This window comes from Hirsutella rhossiliensis (assembly GCF_020360975.1).
Source record: "Hirsutella rhossiliensis strain HR02 chromosome Unknown scaffold00005, whole genome shotgun sequence".
Classification (NCBI taxonomy): Eukaryota; Fungi; Ascomycota; class Sordariomycetes; order Hypocreales; family Ophiocordycipitaceae; genus Hirsutella; species Hirsutella rhossiliensis.
The window spans coordinates 4,869,943-4,875,087 of record NW_025408671.1 but is presented as its reverse complement, the minus strand read 5'-3'; positions in this window follow the sequence as shown (position 1 = coordinate 4,875,087).

The following is a 5,145-nucleotide window of genomic DNA, read 5'->3' as shown; positions in this document are numbered from 1 at the left end:
AATAGGGCTAGGGCTAGGCCTAGAGTAAAAGGCAGAGCTAGGGCTAGGACTAAGGTAGCTATTAAAGATAGGGTTAAGACTCTTAAGGGAGGAGGAGCTAAAGGGGCAGCAGCTATAGTAGTAGTAGCGGGGTCTATAGTAGAAGGGGCTATAGCAGCTATAAGGGTAGTAGGTCGAACTATCTAAGTTAAGTGCTAGCTATAAAAAAATAAGACTACTTATTATTATACTTTAATAGCTTCTTTATTTAGTTCTTAGCTAGCTTCTTAAAAGATAGTTAAGTAACTATTATTAATAGACTTTATTAGTAGAGATATATCTTATAGCTACTAGCTAGAAAGAGCTTTTATTAAGAAGTATTAGTTAGCTTCCTTAAGGATTTCTTCTTACTTAGCTAGCTATAAAGAAGCTAGTAGGTTCCTAGTAAAAAGGGCTCCTAGGTATACTATATAGGTCTTCTTAATACGGTTAGTTATATAGCCCTTTAAAGGGGCTATTAAGGTCTTAAGCTTTAAAAGCTATTACTTAAGAGTCTTTTTTTCTTAAAGAGAGATTAGCTTTACGGTACTAATAGATTCTATTATCGCTATATATATAGTAGTTAGTAGCTTTATCTTATAGAGGTATTCCTTATAGTAACTCTTATAGTTACCTAAGGTAGTAGAAAAAGCTCTTTATTATATAGAGGTTAGCTTAGAGAAGAAGGAAGCTCCCTTTATAAATTCTATTACCTTAAGATAAAAAAGGGGCTTAAGAGGGTCCTACTTATTAAAGAAGACTAAATTATAAATAGTTCTATTTATATAAGCCTATAGCTCCTTTACCTACTTATCTTAATCTTAGGGCTTTATAAGAATTATCTTATAAACTATAAGGGTAGTAAAGGAATCGTTTTTTAATATTATTATAAGAGAAGGGGTAGAAAAGTTAGTTAAAAATCGGCTTTTTTAGTAAGAGGGGTAAAAGGAAGTTATAAGGGATATAAGAAAGGTGCCTTTTATAGTAGCTAGAAGGTATAGGAATTCTATTCCTCCTAAGCTTATTATTATAAAGTAAGTAAAGGTATATATATAAGTACTATTTATAAGATAATATTAATAAGCTATACTAAGCTTTTCTATATATAGCTAGCCTATATATATATATATAGGATCTAGCCCTTTATATATAACTATATAGCTTAGGCTATAGCTTAAGCCTATAACCTATAATAGTTAAAGACTCTTATATAATACCCTCCCTTTAGCGCGGCGCGGCGCTGCCCTATTAACGGCTTTTATATAACTAGGCCTTAGGCTCCTTATACTACTAGCTCTACCTTACCCTTTTCTATTAATTATGCTAGCCCTACTAGCCCTATTATCCCCGCGCTTATTAACCTAGGTAGCCGGTACCTAGCTTTATACTTATCGGCCGGCCGGCCGTATAAATAAGGGCGCGGCCTATTATATATGCCCTTAAGCGGCTAGCGGCCGGCCTAGATATACGTAGGCCTTAGGTTACCCGTCCCCTTAGCCTTAGGTAGCCTCCTCTACTAAAGGGTATATAAGGGGGCATCCCCCTTTCTTTTTTCTCTTCCTTCTCCTCCTTCTTTAACCGCTATAGTAGTAGTAATAGGTAATTTAACGGGGACGAGGGCATATACCTAAAGCACGCGTAGTATATAGCTAAGGATTAGTAGAGTAATTAACTACGTAATTATCTAATTATCGGTCCTATATATAGCTCTAAGGGCCTTAGGTTATAGATATAAGTCTTAGAGATTTCTTTACTCTATGCCTCTTTATCTTTACTAAAGTCGCGTAACTAACGGCCTCTACTTTAAAGGGGAAAAACAAAAATTTAAATTAACTATAATTAAGGAAGATACCCGATTAGATAATTAAGGTCTTTATAAAGCCTTTAAGTATACTTCGAAGTAAGTTAGAAGGGGGGTACTAGGGGTCTTATCCTTTTAACGGGCTAATATCTATAGGGGTACGATCTTACCCGTTAAACTCCTCCCTAGCGACTTTCCGACCTAAGATACTAATAGAAAGGGCGCGATAATAACGGGTAAGGCTTTCTTCTTAAGTATATAAGTAAGTAAATAAACTATCGATAGAACTTTTCTCCTTTACTATAATCCCTTCCCTTTACGTTATTTATTTCTCCCTTTACTTATAAGCTACTTATTTAGCTCTTTCCTATCTTTACTTACGTACTTCCTTCTTTAAATAATTATCTACTACCCCTTATATATACTCCTAAGTATTCGCGCTTATTATTCCTAGGGGCGTTAAGGAAATAAAGTAGTTAGTATCTTTACTAGTCTATAGCTTTAGGTATAGCTAGATTAAATAAGCTATAAAGTCTTATAGACTAGTCGTTATTATATTACTAGTAGTCCTATATAAATATATAGAATTATAGTCGTTAATATCCTAGCGGTAGTTTTAATATATTCTTAGGTTTTTAACTCCTTTAACCTAGGAGGGTTTAAAGCCTAGTATAAACCTTATAGTAACTATAGCCGGAAAGGCTATTACTATACTTTATTTCTAGGGAGTAATAGGGCGCGCTATAGGCGTTACTAGAGTCTTTAGCCTTAGGGTAATTAACTAAGCGCCTAGTAATTTTAGAGTCCTAGGGTAAGTTAGTAGCCGCGCTATCTACCTTTCTTCCTTACTAGCTTCTTATTAGGCTATTAATAAGGGTACGGTTATAAGTCTTTTACTCCTTTATATATTTAAAGGGATCGTTAGTAGTAGGTAAGGAGTAGGCTTAATTAGCTATATATTTAAAGGGGAAAATATAAGCGTTATTTCTATATAGATAAAGGGACTAGTAAGGGCGCTTAGCTCTCTCCTTTATAGATTCTAAGGTAAGGATCCTATCTTAAGGTTACTTAAGGAAAGGCTACTTAGTTTAAATAAAGAGCTTAATTTAGTTAACTCTTAAGGTAATAAAGGTCTAGGCCTATTTTTAATTCCTATTAGCGCGATTAAATAGTTAGGGGTCTTTTTAGGGAGGAGTCTTATAAAAAAACCGCGTATAGCTTAAGCGATTAAGTTAGGTTACTCTATAAGGGTAGCTAGCGTAGTTAGCTCTTTTCTCGCTCTCCTTACTATATAAGCTAGTTCTATATCTCTTTAAAGTAATAGTTTCTATCCGCTAGGCCTATCTTAGAGGTTAACTACTTTTAGGACTTCCTAAAAGTCTTATTCTTCTTAATCTCTTAAAATAATACGGTTATATTAATAAATCCGTTTATACCTAGGAATCTTTATAAGAAAGACTCCGCTAAAAGTCGTTAAACCCTAATTAAATAGTATCCTTTATAGTCGTTTAACCCCGCTATTAAACTACTAGGAAACTCCGCTACCTTATAATATCGCTTATATATAATTAAGTTTATTTACCGCGATAGCTTAGATTTTATATATTAGCCTATCGACGTAGCTTTTTATGCTTATCCTCTTATCTAGCTTAAAGAAATACTAGTCTTAGTATAAGATTTTATCTATTTATAGGGCTTCTTATATTGCCCTATACCTTTACTTTAGAATTACTTTAACCTTTAAGTATCGCTACTTAATTATCTTAAGGCATAGCTTAACTATGCCTTTAACCTAGTATTAGATTATTATTAAGGCTAAGTAGCTATATTCCTACCCTTCCTACTAAGTAGTATAAGGGACTAGCGTATAGGTAAAGTTATAAGGAACTTAGAGGATATAAAGAAACTACCGCTATACTTATAAGAACGTATAAAGTCTAGTATACTATCTCTCTTTCTAAGTATTAAAAACAACTAAGTTTCCTTCCTTATAGTCTTAAAGGAACGCTCCTTAGTAGAGTCCCCTTTTATTTAGTCTTATTAAAAAGTTAATAACTTTAGTTATATACCTTTATTTATATATAAAGCGACTAAGGTTAAAGGTAGGAGCGGTAAACTTAATTAAATACTTCCTATCGTTTAGGTATTTATAGTACTTTATATATTTATCTTTTGTATCTTCGATAGGTTCCCCTTAATAGTCGGTATAAACCGATAGTAGGTAAGGTAAGGGGTATACCGCGTTCTCGATACCTCTTATTAAGATCTTAATTATTACGCTAAGGCTAAAGCTCGTAGCCTATCGTTTATCGATAGCTTTATAAAGAAAGTTATATACGTCGACGATATACTCTTCTTAGTAGGCCTTATTCTTAGTAAATCCGTTTATCTTTTTAACGCCCTTATATATTATCCGAGCGTCTTTAAGGGTAATATCCCGGTATTTAATAGGGCCTATTAATATTAAGTATTAACGATCTCTATAAACGTACTAAGGAGGTTACTTCTACTTATAAACGTCTCGTCGGTCTTAGTCTATAAACTTTTCCTTATCTTTAGCGTAGAAGCGCCTTTCGCCGCCTTTTACTTTAACTTTACTATAGTAAGTAAGTAAAATAAAGCTCTTACTCTTAAATAGTAGTACGCTAAAGAAGATAGTAGTATTCTTAGGGAGGTCTATAGCTAGGCCTAGGATGCTATTTAGGTTCGCCGCTATATCTTAAGAAAGGGTAGAGTAAGTAAAAGAGAGGGAGAAGATAAGATTAAATAGTTAAGGTAAGTAGTTCTAAGTTATAACGCTAAGAGGCTAAGAGGGTATTATATATATATATAAGAGTTATATTAGTAAAGAGGATCGTTATAAATAAAGAAGCGTATAGAATATATATATATATATATATATAGAAAGAAGAAGAAGGAAGGAAGAAGGAAGGTATAGTAAGAGGAATAAATAGTTATTAGAGCACGCGGTTATTAGTTACTTTAGCCGGCCTCTATAGTAGTAAGGTCTTAGGCGTATTTAGGGGTTACGCTTAAATAGCTTCTTTTACTAATTATCGATTAATAAGCTATTTAATCTTTGCTCTTTTTTTCTCCTCTTTACTTTTTTTATTCCTTTTCTTCCTCTTTTCTCCTCTATCTTTTTTATTTCTCTAGACCGCTACCTCTTATCTTCTCTTTTTATAACTACCTCTTCTTCTTTATTATATCTTATAAAACCGCTAAACTTAAAACTAAAAAGCTACTAAATATCGTTAACCTCTCTTTAACTACTCTTCTACGACCTTCCCTTATTACTACTACTCTTCTTACTTAAAATTATTATA